The following is a 23838-nucleotide window of genomic DNA, read 5'->3' as shown; positions in this document are numbered from 1 at the left end:
GAAATAAAAGGCATCCATATCGGAAAAGAAGAAGTAAAGGTATCACTTTTTGCAGATGATATGATCCTATACATCGAAAACCCCAAAGAATCCACAAAAAGACTACTAGAAACAATAAGCCAATACAGTAAGGTCACAGGATACAAAATTAACATACAGAAGTCAATAGCCTTTCTATATGCCAACAATGAAACAACTGAGAACGAACTCAAAAGAATAATCCCCTTCACGATTGCAACAAAAAAAATAAAATACTTAGGAATAAACATAACAAAGAATGTAAAGGACTTATATAATGAAAACTATAAACCATTGTTAAGGGAAATCGAAAAAGATATAATGAGATGGAAGAATATACCTTGTTCTTGGCTAGGAAGAATAAATATAATCAAGATGGCTATATTACCCAGAGCAATATACAAATTTAATGCAATTCCCATCAAACTTCCAATGACATTTTTTAAAGAAATAGAGCAAAAAATCATCAGATTTATATGGAACTATAAAAAACCCCGAATAGCCAAAGCAATCCTAAAGAAAAAGAATGAAGCTGGGGGCATAACAATACCTGACTTCAAACTCTATTATAGGGCCACGACAATCAAAACAGCATGGTATTGACAGAAAAATAGACACTCAGACCAATGGAACAGAATAGAAAGTCCAGAAATAAAACCACATATATATAGTCAAATAATTTTTGATAAAGGGGCCAACAACACACAATGGAGAAAAGAAAGCCTCTTCAATAAATGGTGCTGGGAAAACTGGAAAGCCACATGCAAAAGAATGAAACTGGACTACAGTCTCTCCCCCTGTACAAAAATTAACTCAAAATGGATCAAAGATCTAAACATAAGACCTGAAACAATTAAGTACATAGAAGAAGACATAGGTACTCAACTCATGGACCTGGGTTTTAAAGAGCATTTTATGAATTTGACTCCAATGGCAAGAGAAGTGAAGGCAAAAATTAATGAATGGGACTACATCAGACTAAGAAGTTTTTGCTCAGCAAGAGAAACTGATAACAAAATAAACAGAAAGCCAACTAAATGGGAAATGATATTTTCAAACAACAGCTCAGATAAGGGCCTAATATCCAAAATATACAAAGAACTCATAAAACTCAACAACAAACAAACAAACAATCCAATAAAAAAATGGGAAGAGGATATGAATAGACACTTCTCCCAGGAAGAAATACAAATGGCCAAGAGATATATGAAAAGATGCTCATATTCTTTAGCTATTAGAGAAATGCAAATCAAAACGGCAATGAGATACCACCTCACACCTGTTCGATTAGCTGTTATTAGCAAGACAGGTAATAATAGCAAATGTTGGAGAGGCTGTGGAGAAAAAGGAACCCTCATACACTGTTGGTGGGAATGTAAAGTAGTACAACCATTATGGAAGAAAGTATGGTGGTTCCTCAAAAAACTGAAAATAGAACTACCTTATGACCCAGCAATCCCTCTACTGGGTATATATCCCCAAAACTCAGAAACATTGATACGTAAAGACACATGCAGCCCCATGTTTATTGCAGCATTGTTCACAGTGGCCAGGACATGGAAACAACCAAAAAACCCATCAATAGATGACTGGATAAAGAAGATGTGGCACATATACACTATGGAATACTACTCAGCCATAAGAAATGATTACATCGGAACATTTACAGCAAAATGGTGGGATCTTGATAACATGATACGAAGCGAAATAAGTAAATCAGAAAAAAACAGGAACTGTATTATTCCATACGTAGGTGGGACATAATAGTGAAACTAAGAGACATTGATAAGAGTGTGGTGGTTAGGGGGGGGAGGGGGGAATGGGAGAGGGATAGGGGGTGGGGAGGGGCACAAAGAAAACAAGATAGAAGGTGACAGAGGACAATCTGACTTTGGGTGGTGGGTATGCAACATAATTGAATGACAAGATAACCTGGACTTGTTATCTTTGAATATATGTATCCTGATTTATTGATGTCACCCCATTAAAAAAATAAAATTATAAAAAAAAATTAATAATCAAATAAAGAAAAATAAAATTAAAAAAAAATAAAATTAAAAAAAAGTCAAAGAGATAGTAAAATGAGTGAGCAGCAGAGTTAGGATGAAAACCCAAGTATGTTGACCTTCAGAGCCTTCAGCTTTCAATTAATTTCCTGATCTTCTGACTTAAAATTAAAAACTTTGTTGATAAATTGATATATAACATGGGCACTTATCCAGAAAATTCAATGGAAAATATTGCATATGTTAGGACATACTTAATTCATACCTGTAATGCTGGTGGCCAAGGACAAACAGGTTCCACATTGGATTCGGGCAGATGGTAGAAGAACTGTGGATCCAGAAAGTATTGGGCCATTCCATTTAATAGTCTTGCAAGGGTGGATGAGCAAACAGGCAGAGGAAAACCTCTTCTCATCGCAGCAGGCAAATAAACAGCAAAAAACAGCCCCTCACAGAGGTGAGCAGGTGATCTGCAATCCGCCCTTCATCCTGAGTGCAAGCACCCATAGCCTTATATAGAATATATACACATGGCGCTGCCATGTGCTTACGCACTAATCAGGCAAAGTACAAGCGAGCAAGACTAACACAGCTGTTTTCCCAACAATATCCTATCTTTTTCCAACATAGCTAGGTTTAAGAAATTTGGCAGCTTTGGATTCTCATTTATGTGGGTTCTAAAATGAGCTCAGTCTCTTTCTATTGTGTAAGTGGCCCTGGGACTCAATTTCTGCATTTGTAAATCAAGATCCTATGTTTACCTTTAAGATTGTTGCAAAATTTGGGTGAGAAGTTTTGTGTGGTGCCACTATTCATGACTGTATAAAGCAGCCCCATTTCCCTCCTCCCTTCAGAACACTTAACAAATGAACTTTATTGTCCATGAGTCTATAGGAGGGTAGAGATGGCTCCATCCTTTGGGTGAAAAGACTAATATTCTCGACTTGGTGGTGGTAAAATATGGCTTTTGATTTCTCCAAATGGTCTTTATTTTCAGTGTGCCATCATTCTAAGCACTTCAGCTGGGTCACTGCAGGTATGACCTTGAGCAATGCCATTAGCAGCCTCCACATGAGGACTCCAGTCACTCACTCCTCACTCGAAACACTGAGTCAGTGATCAAGAAGCTAATAATCCAGAGCTCTGTGTTCTGGCCTTTTCTCTATCATGAGCTTGCAGAGGACCTCACTCTTCTCCTCTATAAAGTGGAGGTAGCTAGGGATCCCAGTGACTATCAGAAATGAAATGGAGAATTTTATTCTGATACTAAAACTGAGCTGAAAAATGAGTAGCTCTTATTTTAATTCATAAAACGTGTTTATGGGACATGAATACATGTTCTTTGGGGAGTTCTGAAAGACACAGGACCCAGCTCTCCAGGCACAGCTGCAGAATATCTGAGTCACGTGCTGAATATTAACCAAACTAGTACAACACTCTGATTTCAATTGCTAATCAAAATCACAATTAAACAAAGAAGAGTGATTATGGTTCTATGACAAAGACAATTCACTTCCTCAGGGACCTTTCCTCACTTTCCCTTCCCACCCCCTCCATATGTTTTCCAGGCACATATTGCAACTTTTACTTTCTACTTAGATGCATGATTACCTGCTTAGTGTTCGCTCCTTCCTGAAGGCTGGGATCATGTCCATTTTTTACTGCCATGTCGTTAGCATAGTAGGTCCTGTGCTCAGCAGCTAACTGCAGAATGAAAAAGACTTGTTAGCAAATTGTCCTAAAGCAGCTGATTTGGTAGAGAGAATGCTTGGCTTCTCTGTGACCCTAAAAAGGGAAAACTTTGGAAACAAAGTAGGTGTAAAGACTAGGAGATTTACTGAAATCAGATATGTATTTAAGAGTCAAATGGTCAAGTCCATAACACTGTCCATAGAAGTCTTTAGGTTTAGGAATGAGGGGTGAGGTGAATTAAGAACTGGAAACATTATAAGGGCTAGGAATGGAGAAATAGGTGTCAAGGCCAGTCTTAGCACTGTGGGTCACATGGCTCAGAGAGAGGTGTACACAGGGGACTAGAGTAGATAGAAAGCAGACACTGTCCAGGGAAGGTGGTAACATACAGCATCACCTACTGTATAGAGCAAGTCTTTTGTGGATTTATACTCAGAGCTAGTGTTTAAGGGAAAAATGTTGCAAGGATTAAAAGTAACTGAGCTCTGTCCAGGTACCTCATTTGGTTAGGGCATCTTCCCAGTACACCAAGGTTGCAGGTTTGGTCAGGGCATAGACAGGAATCAACCAGTGAATGTATGGATAAGTGGAACAACAAATGATGTTTCTTCTCTTCTCTCTCTCACTCTTTCCATTTCTTTCTCTCTAAAGTCAATTAAAAAATAAGTGGAAAGTTATGCGCTGCTAAAAAACGAGAGCATAATCTTAAATCGTTCTGAAGATACATGGAGCCCCTCTCAAGTAATTCCCACATCTTCTCCTAAAGATGCACTTTCTGAGGACCAGAAGTTGCCTCTCCTGGCAGGATAATTAATAGCCATGTGCTCAAGATTGTTTTGTAAGAGGTTCTCCTCGTTAGAGTCTTTCATCAAATGTAGAACTTCTGTGTCAGGGTCAGGGCATTTGTTTGACGGCTTTGGCCTCATTTCTGGCCTCAGTCCATGCAGCTTCAGAAGCCTTTCCCAAGGATTTAGGAGACAGCATATAGTAGATTAGTTCCAGTTGTGAAAAGAACTGGCTAGGCTCAAGGAATGGCATTGTACGGAAGCACTGTTACATGCAACACCAGCTGTGCATCCTGCTTGATTTAGAATATGAGGTCGAAGGAGGCCAGCAGGGAGAATTTGCAGCTCCTGGTGCAAAGCCAGGGCGGGATGCTGTGTCTGCCAAGCCTCATTGCCAGGCTGCCCAGAAACCTGTGGCCTGTGCTCCAACATAAATCAATCCTAGACATCAACGAGTTCCTGCTGCCAAATAGTGAAATCTCTGCAGCTACTAAAATGATAGTGTATTTGGAATTAATAGGAAGTGAGATGCCCTAAACACCCCTTAAATACAGATGACTAGAATTATTAAAATGAAGCTTACAAAAGACTTTGCTTTCTGTTTTATTTATTCTGTATTTGTTACATTTACATCCCCAGCCGCCTTCTATTAACTATAAGTGAGGTGTAGAGCATGGGCTGGAAATTGTTTCTGAAAGCTTCATGCAGAGTATAATTGTATGAATCTTCATATCCTCAACTTGGTTTTACAGTTGTGTCCTGAAGACAACTAGGGTTTATTCTTTATTTAGTTGCAAGGATCATCTATTTTTTTTTTCTGAAGCTGGAAACGGGGAGGCAGTCAGACAGACTCCCGCATGCGCCCGACTGGGACCCACCCGGCATGCCCACCAGGGGGCGATGCTCTGCCCATCCGGGGCATCGCTCTGTCACCACCAGAGCCACTCTAGCGCCTGGGGCAGAGGCCAAGGAGCCATCCCCAGCGCTCCAGCCATCTTTGCTCCAATGGAGCCTCGGCTGGGGGAGGGGAAGAGAGAGACAGAGAGGAAGGAGAGGTGGAGGGGTGGAGAAGCAGATGGGTGCCTCTCCTGTGTGCCCTGGCCGGGAATCGAACCCAGGACTTCTGCACGCCAGGCCGACGCTCTACCACTGAGCCAACCGGCCAGGGCCGGATCATCTATTTTTTAAGCTATCACTTATTGAACTATTGGTGTTGCTTAAGACATTGTGCTGAACCCTTTCTATACATTGTTTTAATCCTTAGTAAAAAAAAAAATGTTTGCGGTGGTGTTTGTTGTCCCCATTTTACATGTAAGGAAACTGAAAACGCTCGGGCCCAGAGAGCTTGCTAATGAGAAAGCAGAGGGGCATGCAGATCAGTGGAGCTATATGGGATTAGACCTTTCCGGGAGCTGGAGACCTTCACTCAATGCAACAGTGTAGAGTGATGGAACGAACTAGCATGACTCTGAACTGGTTTCAAGTTCAGGCCTAGTTGGCCAGTTACTGGCTGAGTTTTCTTGGTTAAGTCATTAACTTCCCTGAATGTGTTTATTTATCTTTATATTGACTATAATAATAATTTTTCTTCTTATCCTACATCACAGCGTTAGTTTAAAGATCTTATGAGGCATTGTATGGGAAAGTGCTTTATAAATAGTAAAGTGGTGTATAATCTTAGTTACTTTTGACCAAATCCTCTCCACTGTCTCCATGAGTGCCAGAGAGTATCTGTCTTCCCAGCTGTGATGAGGTTTGGTCAAAGCTGCTTTTCAAAGAACATCTAAATTTTGAAGTTATGGGTAGAATGGCTTGTCTGGCAGTCTCTCCGTGAGTTTTGGTTGTATTCCTAAAAACAGCAGTGAGCAGCTTCAGATTCCGGTTTTGCAGTTGCCAAATTGTGCATTTAATATTAATCTATTTAACTGGGCCATTGAGTAAAAAGGAAATGCCTGAAAGAAGAGAATAAAATAGGCGAGGATCTCGAGCAGGTACATTCCACGTAACCTTTCCTTGTAATTGGTACATTGTTTTGTTCTTTGTATTTTCCTCATTTTGCTATGTTTTAAATGGGCTATCACCAGGTCTGGTAACTGACAGTGAAGTTGATCAAAATTAAGGTGCAGGTATCATGTTTGTCTTATAAGTGAATTCCCTTTTCCTGTGACTGTAAGTCATACAAACATAAAATTCAGGATATCATAGTCAATTAGTACAATATTCTCTTCAGTTAGGTGTTTTTTCTCTGGCAGTGGTAGAAAAGAATGTAATGCCAACAATAATCTCTTTCCTGGATTACTGCCTTGGATTCTGAACTACCTTTCTGCTCTTTTCTCCCCTTATTTCCAGCATGTTAACTGAAGTACATTTTGTAAAGCTTAAATGAGATCACACTGCTTTCCTACTTAAAGACATCCAGTGCATTTCCTGTATAACCGGAATAAAATCTTCTTGACCATGACTTGTAATGCCTAGCCTTTCCTTCTGACTTCTTCCAAAATCTCCTGTTTCCTTCCAGCATTCCAGCCACTCCGGGCTTCCTTCTCTCTTTGTCAGCTTGTTTCAGGTCTTTTTCTTTGATGTCCTTCTTCCAGGGGTGCTCCATATCCTGAGTCTGACGTGGCTGTCTTTCTCAGCATTGATGTTTAAACTCAAAGGTCACTGTTTGTCCCTGGCCGGTTGGCTCAGTGGTAGATCGTCGGCCTGGCGTGCAGAGGTCCCAGGTTCGATTGCCGGCCAGGGCACACAGGGGAAGCGCCCATCTGCTTCTCCACCCCTCCCCCTCTCCTTCCTCTCTGTCTCTCTCTTCCCCTCCTGCAGCCGAAGCTCCATTGGAGCAAAGATGGCCCGGGGCACTGGGGATGGCTCCTTGGCCTCTGCCCCAGATGCTAGAGTGGCTCTGGTCCCGACAGAGCGACGCCCCGGAGGGGCAGAGCATCGCCCCCTGGTGGGCAGAGCGTCGTCCCCTGGTGGGCGTGCCGGGTGGATCCTGGTCAGGCGCATGCGGGAGCCTGTCTGGCTGTCTCTCCCCATTTCTAGCTTCAGAAAAATACAAAAATACAAAAAAAAAAAAAAAAAAAGTCACTGTTTGAAGAAGCCTTCCCCAAATGTATTATATACACCAGTCACCCAAGCCACTCTAGAGTCTAACACTCAACCTTATTGTTTTCCTGTTGCTCACCAGTAGTATCTAAAGTTATTTTATTTGCTTACATTCTATCACCTATTTCTCCCCATTTGAATGTTGGCTGTCCCCAGTAATAATTATGCATTATCTTTGTCTATACCCTGGGGTCTCTCATAGCACAGGCATTCAGAAATGGGGCTCAGAGAATGACCAGTAAGCCTAACCAGGCAGTGACGCAGCGGATAGAGTGTTGGACTGGGATGCGGAGGATCCAGGTCACTAGCCTGAGTGCAGGCTCACCAGCTTGAGCCTGGGGCCGCTGGTTTGAGTGTGGGATCATAGACATGACCCCATGGTCACTGGCTTGAGCCCAAAGGTCACAGACTTGAAGCCCAAGGTCGCTAGCTTGAGCAAGGGGTCACTTGCTCTACTCTAGCCCCCTAGTGAAGGCACATATGAGTAAGTAGTCAATGAACAACTAAGGTGCAGCAACAAAAAGTTGATGCTTCTCATCTCTCTCCCCTGCTGTCTGTCTGTCCCTATCTGTCCCTTTCTCTGTCTTTGTCTCTGTCACATACATAAAAAATAGGACTAATGACTATTTAACTGAAAGTTCTTGATTATGTCATTTACTCTCTGTGATTTGGTTTCTTTATTTGTCTGAAGGAAATAATAAAATTTGCTTTTCTTAATTTCTAGGAATTTTGTGAAATTCTTCAAAATGGTTTGTATTTACCTTTTAAGGCCTTAAAAGTTAAAACTGAGGTATAAAGATGAAAGATAGGTCTTGTTGTCAGGAGAGCACAGTGCAGTGATGTAGGCAAGTGATGCAGACAAATAACTTTGACACGTGTTAATTATGACACAGAATCACAGAGTTGAGCAGCTCTGGAGTGCCATTGAACTTGTGGTATGTAGTGCCCCGCTTTATCGCCCTAGAATATTTTTTGGATTGGTTTAAACATTTTTTTTAAAGTATTAACTCAAGCAGATATTTAAGAAGCTGATGAGAAGGTTACTTTAATTTTCATAGTTACAGTTCATTATAATGCTGTTATTAGTTATATATTGCATGAATTTAAACTTTAATTATTGCCTTCTCTGCTGCATGTTTTTAAAACTAGAAGCTCTAATATTTTTATTCTGTTCCCAAATATTTCTGATTTCTTTCCTTTTTTGTTTTTTAAAGTGAGAGGAGGGGAGATATTGAGACAGACTCCTGCATACACCCCGATCAGGATCCACCTGGCAGCCCCCATCTAGGTCGATGCTTATCCAACCGAGCTCTTTTTAGCACCTGAGGCTGATGCTTGGACCAGCTGAGCTATCCTTAGTTCCTAGGGCCATGGCTGGAACCAACTGAGCCACTGGCTGTGGGAGGGGAAGAGGGAGATAAGGGGAAGGAGGCGGCGGAAGAGAAACATATGGTCGCTTTCCACGTGTGCCCTGACCAGGGATTCAACTCAAGATGTCCATATGCTGGGCCAATTATCTATATCCATTGAGCAAACCAGCCAGGGCCCTTTCCTTTATTTAAAAAAAATTTTTTTTCCTGAATAATCCTTAGCATTACCTTTGTTAAAAATCTATAATGAAAACTATAAATAAGTGCTTAGAGATATAGAAAAAAGGCATTTGATTGTAAAAGCCACTTTGACATTTCAAGATTACTCATGGTCCTAACAATTGTCACAAAAGAAAATCAGCATAATAGTCTTTTTTGGGGACAGCTGTTTTGGGTAATTTTTGTAAATTGTCTGCTGTCCTATTGGCTCTAGTCAAAGCAATGCAGGGCAGCCTGCTGGCAGTGCAGCTTGTATCTGCCCCAGATTTCCTTCTTTGTATATTTTGAAAGGAGAAGGCAAAATTAATTTAAAACAAAACCTTCTCAGATCATTGGAAAGCACATTAAGCCTTTAAACGCAGAAATTTCTCAATGTATGTAGACAAATGTGTAATTAAATCTGGAAGTTATTTCTTTCTTTTTGTCTTCTCTTTCTTCTTTTTGTTTTGGAACTGCAATGCAAAAAACCCCAATTACCAGTTTTAATGAGAGTCAAGGAGTAAATGGAGCCCAAAACAGAGAAAACAATGTGTTGCTGTATGAATGGAATCTTAGAACAATTGTAAAGTGAAGCTATCTTGTGCTAGGCTGGAAATTGCAGCTGGAGCAAGTGAGATGCCACCCTTTAAAGTTAGATGATTAAAGCAAGACTGCTTTCTTTGGAGGTGGCGGGCAGCAGTGATGTGTTGTGTCAATCAACCATTGGAGATGAGTGAGCGAGGTGTCTACTGAGGAGGTTGGGTCCAAGATTTGGGCTGAGATTGCCAGGGCAGAGAAGGTCAGAAATGGGGCCATCCTGCAGCCCAATCTTTTCCACACTACTGCTTCGTTCCACTTCTAAATGTCTTTTTTTGTTAGTGATCAAAATTTCAGGGTAAAATACTGTGTTTTGTCTTGTATTTTTACTGCTCCTATTTGGTTATTTTTGAATGTAGTTTTGCTTTCACAGTATTTTTCTCTCTTGAAATAATGACATGCTTGTTCCAGTTCCCTCGGAATGTTCATTTTATTTGAATCTGAATAAGAAAATGATATTATGGAAGAATTGGAAGAGTTCATAACAGTGATTTTTTTAGTAGCTGCTTTTATAGTCTTCTGTTTTTCAAAATTCAATAATTCCTTTTACATTATTATTATTATTATTATTATTAGCAATCCCAACAATATCACTAGGAGAAAATAGTCTTCTGATTTGCTTTTGAGGGGAAATATGCGGTCCCAGCCGAGCCCAGCTGTCCCTAAAGCTGCCTTCAGACCCTCACATAAACCCAGATTCTAGAGTGAGCTTCAAAATTCACAGCTCAGACCTCGAAACAGTGTGATTGAACAATATTGTGCTCCCTTTTAAAAGTTATAATCCCCTGATTCTCAGGGTCTGCAAAATGGGTCCAACATTTGTTTTTTAATTTAGCAAACTGGAATTAGATGAGCTTATGCTGAAAACCTATCACTTTGCATCATCTAAAGCAGTGATCCCCAACCCCTGGGCTGCAGACTGGTACCGGTCCATGGGCCATTTGGTACCGGTTCGCAGAGAAAGAATAAATAACATACATTATTTCTGTTTTATTGATATTTAAGTCTGAATGATGTTTTATTTTTAAAAAATGACCAGATTCCCTCTGTTACATCCATCTATGACTCACTCTTGACGCTTGTCTTGGTCACATGATTCATTTATCTGTCCCACCCTAAAGGCCGGTCCTTGAAAATATTTTCTGACATTAAACCAGTCCTTGGCCCAAAAAAGGTTGGGGACCACTGCTCTAAAGCACCGGCTTTGTAGTCTTTTAGTATTTGTTCAGCACTAGGCCAGGCCCTGCAGGGGGCTTAAGAGAAAATAAATTATAGTTGTTCTCAATTTTCTTAGGTAGTTTAAATAAATACATTGAAGTAGGGGTCTGGGGATGAGTTTCAAGTATGCATAATATTGTAATTATATTCATTCTTCTGTGGAGGGTATCTGGGGCTCCCATTAATTCTTAAATAATTTTGTTTAGAAAAAACAATTAAGAGAAATAAATGGTAGTAATCTCTGCAATTCGGATTCCAAAAGAACTAGGAATTTAGAGAAGAGACATCAGCGTGATCTTAACTAATTTGTGAAAACATAGCATGCAGGGCCTTGAAGAATTTGATATGCAAAGGAGAAGCTGAACAGAACTCCAGGGAAAGGCATGGAAAATCATCTACCTCCTTATCTTGAAACTGAGAGATGGGACAAACTATGTTTTGATATGGAAACATTAATAAATACAATGGAATATATGAAGTTAAATGAAACAGTATAGATTTGGCTTTGCCGTTTACTAGTTGTGTGGTCAGACTGTCTTAACAGGTCAGTGCTCTCATCTATAAAATTGAATAGTTAATACTTACCTGGCAAGGGAGATACCATGATAATGAAGGTGGTTTTTCTGGGGCAAGGCTTATCCATTGCACTATAAAATTGAATAGTAATACTTATCTGATAAAATTATTAGGAATATTTAAATAATATGGAAGGGCTACTGGCAGAGATCCTGGTTCACATGAAAAGTACTTCAAGTATCATTTGTCTTTTAGATTCCAAGTGCAGTGACATTTGTTACAAATAACAAAGTGGTATAATTAGTTATGAGAGAAGTTGAGTGTTGTCTGGACTTTTGGAGACAGAATCATGGAAGCATACAAATAATGGATTGGATTCCAAAAGGCAGCAGAAAAATTGGTGAGCATTTTAGAGACAGAATACAAGGCAAGGTATAGATAAAGGAAATAGTATGATGGGAGTAACTCTAGAAACAGAAAAGACCCCAGGTTCTTTGCACAAGCCTGAAGGAAGGCTCAGTTCCTTACATCCCTTAGGCTTTGATCAAATATAACCTCTCTGGAAAATATGTGAAATATTATCCTCTTAACGTTTCCTTGTCCTAATTTATTTTTCTTGATAAAACTTATAGTAACAGTACGTTATAGCACAGGCTCAAGAGGGCAATAATTAATTAATTTTGCTTAATACTCCATCCTTGTTGGTAGACCATTACCTGGTATTTATTAAATGCTCTTGATATATGCATTGAATAAATTAATAATGAATGCCTGAACAGGCGGTGGCGCAGTGGATAGAGCGTCGGGCTAGGATGCTGAGGACCCAGGTTCGAGACTCCAAGGTCACCAACTTGAGAGCGGGCTCATCTGGTTTGAGCAAAAGCTCACCAGCTTGGACCCAAGGTCGCTGGCTCAAGCAAGGGGTTACTTGCTGAAGGCCCGCAGTCAAGGCACATATGAGAAAGCAATCAATGAACAATTAAGGTGTCACAATGTGCAACGAAAAACTAATGATTGATGCTTCTCATCTCTCTCCATTCCTGTCTGTCCCTGTCTATCCCTTTCTCTGACTCTCTCTCTGTCTCTATAAAAAAACAAACAATAAAAAACAACTGAAGTGCCACAACTACGAGTTGATGCTTGTCTCTCTCCCTGTCTCATTCTCTGTCTCTCTCTCTCACACACACACAAATAATAATAATAATAATAATAATAATAATAATAATAATGCCTCCACAATATTTAGGAGCAAGAACCTACCGTATTTACTAATAGATTGGCTATAGAATACAAAAAGAGGCAAAGGTCAAAGATGGCAATCATCCACAATTTTATGTTTTAATATTTGATTTTTTTGTTCGCTTAGTAATTTTTTAATTAAAATCTATTTATCCATATTTAGTTTTGAGTCTTTAAGCCAAAATGTCAAAAGAACTTTCATTTTGGTTGAATTTTTTTATACATTATCCCATCAGATTTTGAAAGTCTTTCATTTTGCTTCAAATTAAAAACTTAGTTGAATAAAGTTCCAATGTAAATTATATTAATGACAAGCCATGGCCTGTGGAATTATACTTTCATAAACAATATGTGTGTATGTTGGGGACTTACTCTGGTAAAGGAAAAATAGTTATAAATAAATAAGTCATAATTAGTTGATTAAAAAATCTTTTTCTAGAAGAGATTAAAACACAGTACTCTTATGATACAGGGCAGGAGAGTGGACGAATGTCCCGTGTTGGGCATGGATAAGACTAAACTTAAGAACCAAAATACAAGTGGATCAGAGGTGTTTTTTTTTCTTATCTCTCTATTATATTTGAATTACAAAAATCGGTTTCTGAATTTAGCTGACAATTTTTCATAAATGGTGGACAGTCCATGTATTCTTAGACACTCAAAACTCCACTTGAAGAGGGTGGGATTACCATTTGGAGCTGGAGGTGTGGAAGTTGAGTTCTGGTCTGGGAAAGTTATTTGGCCAGGATTTCTGGCATAGGATGGTGGAATTCCTTAATAAATGTAAACCTTAATTGCAAGAATAGCTGGAAGAATATACTGCACTAAATTCTTTTTCCCTTTGGAAACTTACAAGTGAAATAGTGGTTTTAATGTTCAGTTGATCAGAGGCTGCATATCTAAATGATTAATGTATTTGAATTAAGGTTGGGAATTCAGTGTTCAAGATATAATGCTGAGAACTTATGAAAATTAAGTATATTCACCTTGCTGGTCCAAATCCCTTGCTATGAAATTTGTGATTAATATCAGTACATTCATTTTAAACATTTAAATTTGTCAAATGATAGGTACCCTCATGTGTATATATTTACTTTGAACACATCAGATATTCAAATGTTGTTAGATATATAATTATAAGCATCATTTTTTTGTCATATAATGTGCTTCTTACACTTGGTGTCTTGAGAATTACACTTGGTTATTTATTGCTTATATTTTAAGATAAATAATAAATTGAATTCAGGTTTCCTAATTCAACTACATTGATTCTACTTGGTGTAGATTTAAAATTTTTTTATAGAGTTTCAATTTCTTATCCCTTGAATATCAAGGCAAGGCTGATTGTCAAGCAAAGACTGAATATTTCTATACTCTAGGTATTTGTTAGCAACATCTCCCACATTTTCAAATTTTTAGTTTTACCATGGTGAATTTTTATTTGTATTTAATCTTTGTATGGTTACAGTAAACTTAAAAGTAATATTCTTAAGATTTCTATTAGATTCTTGGTCTGTTTATATTCAGTTATATGAGTGATATATATTTTGATGGCTTGTGTTTTGTGATACTTGTGGTATGCCTACTTCCGGGCAATATTGCTTATTAATAAAGTTCAAGCTTTCATCTATCAATTCAGGTACATTCCAATCATAAAATAAAATGGAGAAATAGGTAGGAACTTGCAGCTGAGGAATAAAGAAAGGGAATCCTGGATCCAAGTTAAATAAATGTAAGGAGAAAATGGGGAAAGAAGTAGAACATAGTATAATTTTTAGATGCGATAGAATTAACATGGAAATGCCGAACTTGACAGGAATAGAGCACAGGGACAGGGCAGTTGCAGGAAAGGTTAACAAATGAATCACACACAAAAGGTTTTTTTTTATATTTTTAAAACTTCTGGTTCTTAGAAATCTTATTAGACTAAATGTAATCTTCTGTAATCATTGCTATCAAGAAAAAATAATCTTTCATTAATTCAGAGAACTTCAATTGAGTTTTTTTCTTAATATTTGATAGTTGGAGACATATTTGTGAATTATGAATAATGTTTTTTAAACATCAATTAGAATTGGATAATCTTTTTTTCAGTGGTGGAATTCAAATATTTAACAACCAGTTCTCTGCCCTAGTGACTGTTCTAAGTATAAAAAAGATATACCAAAAGGTAGTTTATTATTTCATGCATTTAATACTTAAATAAGAACAATAAAAGAGGTACACAAAACTAGATTATGTTATAAGAAAGAGTTTTAAAATACTAATGAAAAAATATTAACTAATATCTGACAAAAAACAATAAAGCTGTTATTTAAGATATTTCCAGTGACAGCTTGTCAACCCCTGGTTGTTTGGTACTTTTTCTCTTTACGTTATATGTTTGTTTACTGAAGTGACAAATGCAAGGGAATTAAAATGTATTTCATTGAAGGTATAATTGTTTTATGAAATGAATAAATAATTACAAGCATAGTTTTCTCAAATTTATTTCACCTGTGGATGGAATGAACATTACTATAAGTGCTTAGAATACACTGTTGTACAGATGAAAGTTAAAAAAGAGTAAAGAATGTAAATTTGTGATTTTTACATTGGGCGGCTGCCTGGCGCCCACCTTAGAGAGAACCCTGATTACAGGTGGCATTTTAACAACCAGTTCACCGAACTCAACAGAATATTAGTTATCGGTTCTGCCGAACCCGTGCGAACCGGCTGAATCCTACCACTGCTCTTTTTTTATATATTAGTAATCTTTTGCTAGCTTTATTTTTCTTCACATTACATAAAGTGACAAATCAATTAAATTTAACGAAAAAGAAATTATAACCGACATTTTATTTATTAAAAGCAAAGGTTTCTAAAAATTATTTGAAGATAATCTAGTGTAAATTTGAATATTCAAAATTTTCATAATTTTCTTATGTTGTCTATAGACTGTCTATTTTTTAAACAAGACTACTTATGAATTGTCTAAATTTCCACACAACAATGATGGAATAGCTTGCTGAAGGAACTTTAAAAATTTCTGCTTAAATGCTTGCTGTGATACTTGTTAGAGCATTTGAATTTGGGGTTACAGAAGAGGGTGAAGACAAGTGGTGCGCGCACCAAGCTGTTGTAGATCTGGCCCACTACTTTTAGATCATCTAATTCATATACAATCCTCACTGTATTTCGAAAATGTTTAGTTAGTTTCCAAGTAATTTTACATAAAAGCAAAACAACACAAAACAAAGCTGAATGAATAGGCTCTTTGGAAACGTGGGAAGACCAGCGACACAGGGCCAGTGCAGGGGGCAGGTCCGCCTGAAGGAAAGCCGGGTCAGGCAGCGTCTGTGTTCCGGTTTCCCAGCAGCGCGCACGCCCTCCCCACTGGACCCTCACTCGTTTTCCAGCACTTATGTCGCTTACCTGATCTCTTTAGGGATTTGAGTTTGTGACAGATTTTAGTGAACTCAAGTTAACAATGATGAATTAATTAAGACCATCCTTCTAAAAACTGCCAACACTTTATTATTATTAATGTGTAATGGTAGTTATAAAATTTAATTAATGCACACTTTGACGATGAAGGCAGCTAGAATGAAATATTAAAAGATATTTTGTAAAGTTCCTTTTTCTTTTCTTTTAGTATTTTTGTATTAATTACATCTTACTTTCCTAGTTTATTCATTCATTTTTATAATTTTTCAGTTTCTTAAAATGAGTATGTTACTTTTTTATTAATAGTAAGTCTTTATTAATAATAATGCTACTCATGAGTAGATATTTAGCTTTATTTATTTATTTATTTTTACAGAGACAGAGAGAGTCAGAGAGAGGGATAGATAGGAACAGACAGACAGGAATGGAGAAATATAAGAAGCATCAATCATTAGTTTTTCATTGCGACACCTTAGTTGTTCATTGAATGCTTTCTCATATGGACCTTCAGCAGACTGAGTAACCCCTTGCTCGAGCCAGCGACGTTGGATCCAAGCTGGTGAGCCTTGCCCAAACCAGATGAGCCCATGCTCAAGCTGGCGACCTCGGGGTCTCGTACCTGGGTCCTCCGCATCCCAGTCCGATGCTCTGTCTACTGCACCACCACCTGGTCAGGCTTTAGCTACTTCTAAAAGAAATATTTTTATTTTTAAAATACATTTTGTAAATTTACTTTTGATTACTTCTTTGACTTAGGGGTTAAAAAAACAGAAAATGCTATTGTAGTTAGCTTTTCACCTGTCATTTTATCACTTCTAAGTTTACTGGTTAATCACCTATAAAATTTCTTATTTTTCAAAGTATTGAATGTTGTTATTGCTAACCACATGATGCATTTTTATAAATATTTCTTAGTCATGTTACAAATGGAAATGCAGTACTTGTAGTATAAAACCTAATTACAAAGATACAGAGGTCGATGGAAAATATAGATGACATAACTGAGATTTTTAATTGTCTTTTTCAGACCCCTCATTTCTTAAAAAAATGATTTTGCTCTGTATTCTGTTTTATTCAGAAAGATGTAAATTAGTATCTCATTTTAAAACAGTATGTTTATCTAAGTCACTTTGTATTTTTAGTAAGTTTGAGTATTTATATTTAACTGGAAACTTTATATATCTTTGTAAATTGTTTTTTATGATTACATTGTATGCCTCTTGTCCTATTGAAGGCTTTGACTTTAATTTTTTTTCTACTGGTATTGCCACATTTGCTTTGTTTTGTTTGCATTCATCCAGTAAGTGAAAATTATTTTAATTCTAACTTTTCTGTTTTATGTGGACTATTTAAGAAAAGGAAAAAAATGAACCAGAGTTCTGTTTTCAGTGATCTCTCTTCTATAATAGAAAAAGTCAGCCAAGTCAGTCATATTTAGTTTAACTAATGAAATAATAATAGCTTTATTACATAATTTTTATTTCTGCTTTCTGGATTTATTTATTTTCATTCTTATTTTTTTCCTCGTATTAAGCTTTTAGTTCATCTTTCCATTATGCTGCTTACCTTCCTAATCACATTGTTAATTTTCAAGTTTATAGCATGTGATTATTATTTTAAAAATGGAAACAAGTACAATGTCCCCTGGTTCACAAAGAAAGGTAACTTTTTAGAATGCGTATATTTCTCACCTTTCCCTAACTCATTTCCAGGCTCTAGAATTTGAGGAGATTGCTTAGTATTTTGAATTCCAAACTATTCAATAATTGAACTTTACCTTTTAATATATCATTTTAGATTCTAAAACCTACTTAGTGTCAATGCCAAATTTTGATAATTTTCAATTACTCATATACTTCTAGTAGAATAAAAATTAGTGTTATCTCAAAGAATGGATATTTATTATTATACAATAATTGATATTTTACTTTATATATTCTCTAGAGAAATTATTGCACAGGGAAGTATGAATAAAATTGTTCACTGCAATACTGTTCATAACTGCTAACCTGAGGGTTCTCCAGCAGAAAAATGGACACTGTGCAATAGGTGCATGCAGGGGATTATGGTTCTGCCGTGAAAGTAAATTACCTGAAAAAAAAAAAGTATGAATTTAAGGGACATATTATTGCATAAAAACTAAGTTCCAAAAAGTTGCATACAGTGTAATACAAGTTTCTATAAACCTTAAAAACAAGAAAAGCAAAGAATATATCATATAAAGATGTACATATGTGTTTTAAAAAAGAACAGGTTCAGAAAAAGCATGGAAACAGCGGTACAGTGAAGCAGAGGTAGTGTAGCCTAGAGTCAAGGTTCTGGGGCAGTCAGGTGGTTGGTTAATGGAAATTCACTTTATTATTGTGCCTTACAATTTTTATATATGTAATATATTTTACAAGTAAAATATTGCATTAAAGAGATTTTTAGAAAAATGTACATTTATAGCATAGCCTATCAATTGACAACCTTTCCATGGAGTAAATTCATATGGATTTATCTCTGTGCTTTACAAGGCTCTTGCCTCACCCACCATTTCTTCTCTTCACCTTTTCCAGTCCCAAGGTTTCTGGTGTTGCTCAGTTGATGTTTGGTACTTTCTGACATTTTTCTCATTGGAATGTGATGGTGACATGTTAGAATCTGTGCATATCCAGAGGTATACTTTTCATTTTCCTATGTGACAGCTGTCTCATCCGGATATGGATTTTTGACTCCAGTCTTTTTCTCTCATGATCTGTGAATATTAGTTCTTTCAGTCTTTTGGGATTTCAGGTAAGTTTGAATGCTGGTCTAAATCTTTTTATTGTGAAAGTTACTTACTTTGTATGGAACAAGAGTTTATTCCATTTTAGGAATTCAAAATAATTTACTGTAGTACATGTAAAAATAAGGTGTGGTTTTTTCACTAGTCAAATTTGGGATGTAGTGAATCTTTTCATTCTGCAACTCAAATGTTTCCTCAGTTCAGAAAATGTTTTGCCTATTGTTAGATTGATGATTCGCTCTCCTCCACTTGTTTCTTTGCTTTCATCAGAAAATCTTATTATTTGCATATGATCTCCTTATTTTTCCTTAGTACTCTTACATTTTCTCCCACTTTTTTTTATATCCTTTTACTTTTTCTCTGTTTTGATGTATTCTTGTTTATTGATCTTTGCCAATTCTTTTTTTTTAATTAAAGTTTACATTCAATATTATTTTGTATTAGTGTTAGGTGTATAACATAGAAGTTAGGCAATCATATACTTTAGAAAGTATATTTTCAGTACCCACTTGGCCCCATACATGGTTATTACAGTATCATTGACTATATTCCCTATGTTGTAGATACATTATGACCCTGTGACTATTTATTTTGTAACCATGAATCTGTTCTTCTTAATCCCTTCACCCTCAACCTGGCTCCCCTCTGGCAACCATCAGTCTGTTCTCTGTGTCTATGAGTCTGTTTCACTTTTGTCAGTTTATTTTGTTCTTTAGATTCCACATATAAGTGAAATCATATGGTATTTGTCTTTCTCTGACTGATTTATTGCACTTAACATAGTATCCTCTAGGTCCTGCAATGCTATTGTGATCTTTTCCAAGTCTTAAATATTGTCACCATCTCTTTCATTTTCTTTACTGGTTTAAAAATTCTGGATTATTTTTCAAAACCTAAAGGATATACTTATGGTCTTACTGCTTTTTATTACTTTCAAGTTATCATCAGACTCTTGTTAGTTAGTAAACTGTTTAAAATAAAAGACTTCATTCTGGGATCTTCTGCTTGAAAGTGTTGCTGCAGGTATCTGGGTTCCACTGCTCATTGGTAGCCATTAGGTCAGGTTATTAGAGACCTGTAAGTACTGGCCAAAAAGGAAGGATATAAGCCCAATAGCTTTTTGTTCTTTTGAACCTGCGGTGAATAGACAAGGGACTTAAAATCTGATGAAGCAACATAAATTTGCTTCTTGTAAGCTTCCAGAGCTGCTGGAGTATTAACTTCAAAGACTGTTAGCAATGTGGACCCAACTGTGGCTCCCCTATAGGCTATGAGGCCCCACATAAGCATGACCTCTCTAAAATACCTCTCAGATCTTCAATGATGAAGTTATCTCTGGGTGCACAAAGGTCCAAATAATCACCCACTGGTTCCTGGACTCCCTCAAGACACAGAGGAAAGTAGACAGTTTTTCATCAGTGACTACTATCTTGGACTATGAAGGAATATGGTGGAAACATTAATGTTCAGGGGATGAGGTCTTTTTAGAATCTACCAGGTCTTTCTATACGACTGTTCAGTTATACACCAAAGTTAATACATATATGGAGTTTACTGTGTATCAAGCAGAATATACTTTTTTTTTTTTTTTTTTTTTGTATTTTTCTGAAGCTGGAAACGGGGAGAGACAGTCAGACAGACTCCCGCATGCGAACGACCGGGATCCACCTGGCATGCCCACCAGGGGCTACTCTCTGCCCACCAGGGGGCGATGCTTTGCCCCTCCAGGGCGTCGCTCTCTTGCAACCAGAGCCACTCTAGTGCCTGGGGCAGAGGCCAAGGAGCCATCCCCAGCGCCCAGGCCATCTTTGCTCCAATGGAGCCTTGGCTGCGGGAGGGGAAGAGAGAGACAGAGAGGAAGGAGAGGGGGAGGGGTGGAGAAGCAGACGGGCTCTTCTCCTGTGTGCCCTGGCGGGGAATCGAATCCGGGACTTCTGCACTCCGGGCCGACGCTCTACCACTGAGCCAACCGGCCAGGGTCAGAATATACTTTTAAATCATTACATCAGCTTCCTTAGATATATTGATATAATAATTGCTTCATTTTAATGGAGGAAATCGAGGCTTAGATAAATAAATAACCTGATCACAGTTGCATTGGTAAGTGGCTAAGATTTGTCTGGACTCTAAACTTGTCCTCCTTCCTGTAGGTAAATGTCTTGTGTTCCAAGTTAGCCTGAACCTGATTGCTTAAAAATTGTTAATGTTGCCATAATATTTCCTCTTTTCCTTCTAGCATATTATTAAAAATATTACTTTTGGATGATAGTGACTGTACACTTTAAATGGCTATATCTGATAATTTGAATTTCAGCTGAACTCCTTAGAAAAAAATCTTAAGTACCCATGCCCAACAAAACTCTCTCAGCCTTGAAACTAGCACATTGGATTCATGAAAATATCATTTTCTATGTGGTTTAAAGTAGATTTAAGCAAAAAACCCATTTACAAGAAGCTCTGAGGGCTTTGGTGGGCAAGGTATAATTGCTGGGTTTATGAAATTGAGCAGTTGGTTTCGAATGGATACGGCCCTTCATAGGCTTAGTTGTGGTAAATGGTAGTCCCAATTCTGAACTTATTTTTAAAACAATTATGTCTGAAGTGGTTAAACAATAATATCATAGAAAGTGTTCTAGAGAGTGTGGAGAATTAAAAGCAGGAAGAGGGCCGGGTTTTCTTCTCCTGCTCCTAAACACTCTGCAGTTCAATAAGCATGGAAAATGTACATGATTATTTTGTATAGCTCTAAGTGCAACCAAATTTTAGCCATTCCAGTCTTTCCTCCTCTAATTAAATTTAATAAAATTTGCTCTCAACCTCATTGCCCTAAGCTAATATATGGAAGTAAGTAGTTGGGGAGGTGAAATGGCTTAAGAACAGTCATGGATATTTCCAAACCTGTTAAAAATTATGAAGCAGGAGGTTAGGAAATCTATACCAGGTAAAGGCATAACTATGACAGCAGATAACTCATTTTGGGTTGTTTCAGACACCTTTCTAGATGCTTTAATTGTATTATCTGGTCATCCTATAATAATAACTCATTATTTTTTTTTCTATTTGGTAGATGTGGAAACTAAAGATCAGAGAGGTTAAGTATAGCTTGCTCAAGATCACATTAGTCTAGCATATCTATTTTTTAAAACACTAATCATTCGGAGTCAAAATATAAGCTGTTAATTAATTTTTTTTGGGGGGGTGTATTCATTAGCTTCTGAGAGGTCATTTCATGAAGAGGTAGGTGGAAAACTCTAAAATTGTACTAAATATTTACTTGGTATTTATTCATTGATTTGTTCAGCAAATTTTCTTTCTTGCTATCGATTAAAGTAATGTGTCGGCTCCCAGAGGTCACAGGCTTAAGGACGGTTCCATTGACTTTATTTTCTAGTCTGCAATTGTTTTCTTTCTCTTCTATGTTTTATTTTTTGAAAAAAATCTTTTGTAATGTGAATACAGAAGTTAAAAGCAAATCGGATTTATATACAGATTTCTGTTTGCTACTTTCAGAAAATAAGAGTGTTTAGACAGCTCTATGCTTTAATATGCATCAGGTAAAAGTGATTCTCATGCCGCTTTTTCTGAATATTTTAGGAAAGGTAAAAAAATCGATGACTTAGGCCTTATTTTTCTCTGCTCTCACATTTGCAGCTTGCTCTAAAATTCACTTTCTTTATGGTTGCCATCATCACATCCCTTTTACTGCTTTTTAAACTTAAAAATTATAGCTGTGTCATGGGGAAGGTATGTGCAAGAACACATTCAAATAAATGGATACATTTCATGCTTTCCTTCTGTTCTTTAGTTGGAACCATAAATCTAGCAAAGATTTGAGAAGATTGACGGGCCATGTCATTGATTGAAGATTAGTTTTAAAGAAATATTTTTTTTCTGACAAAGTACTAAAATAGACTAAATATTGCAGATCATACATAGAATGTTGAAAATATTATTTTGCTTCTATATGTATTTGATTTTATAATAAACTTCATAATAAAAACACTTTATAATGAGTAATTGTCCCCTTTTTCAAACCCATTCATACCCCCCATGTTATATTATTTTTGGTTTATCTTCATATATAAACAAGAATTAACTTTAAATTTGCTTATGGAAAATAGATTTGATCTAAAAACTATTATTTATTAGTACTTATAGATGCTTGATTAATATTAGCTTTCCTTAACATGAGTTGAATTAAAAATGTATTTTTGAAATGAAATACAAGTTATTTTGTTTCTTTCAGGTTTCCCCATAGTAATGCAAGAATAGTACCTAAATTATAAGAGGTATTAAATGACTTAATAGACCTAATTCCCTGTGCCTGCTACATAGTTGATACTCAAAGTTAGTGGTAGTGATGGTGTTTTCACATCATATTTCATTAAAAAATAGTACTAATCTGAAAGAAGCCTATATATGTTTGTACCTACTTATCTACATCTGCACCCATGTCCTCATCCTTTGCTTGCTCTCCAGTTTCTATGAACGAACAATCTCTTTTCTATTGAATAATAATCTCTCTTCTTGCTCGGTAAACCCAACCATCTCATCTTCTCAATAACACCTCTCCAGCAATTCTATCTCCTCTCTCAGGTATCATTGCTGTCTCTTTTACCCCTGTAATAATTCTCATCAGCATAGAAACATAGAGTTTTCCTCTTACCACCTTATTTTTCTGCTCTCTTTTACAGTAAAATTTCTCCAAAAAGTGTTCTATATTTCTTTTTTATGTTCTCTGTCCTATCAGTCTTGCTTGAACCTACCACTCTCAGGTTTTCAACCTCCAATTTCAGAGACATCTTTTTTCAAGGTCACCAGTGACCTCTAGTTGATAAAACTAAGGTGATGTCATTGATTCTGACAACAGTCATGTTTATCAACAACGTTTGGCACAACTGATT

The 23838-nt window shown here is 36.9% G+C and overlaps 1 protein-coding gene across 8 annotated transcripts in view; it reads left to right on the top strand.

Moving 5' to 3' along the window:
- The window catches only part of KCNC2 (potassium voltage-gated channel subfamily C member 2), a 222181-nt gene that overhangs the window by 113460 nt on the left and 84883 nt on the right, over positions 1–23838 (top strand). The gene's annotated exons all lie outside the window — the stretch shown is intronic.

Source organism: Saccopteryx bilineata, chromosome 2, assembly GCF_036850765.1.
Source record: "Saccopteryx bilineata isolate mSacBil1 chromosome 2, mSacBil1_pri_phased_curated, whole genome shotgun sequence".
NCBI classification, from domain to species: domain Eukaryota; kingdom Metazoa; phylum Chordata; class Mammalia; order Chiroptera; family Emballonuridae; genus Saccopteryx; species Saccopteryx bilineata.
Note: the sequence above shows the minus strand (reverse complement) of the source record. Positions and strands in the feature narration are given on the sequence as shown.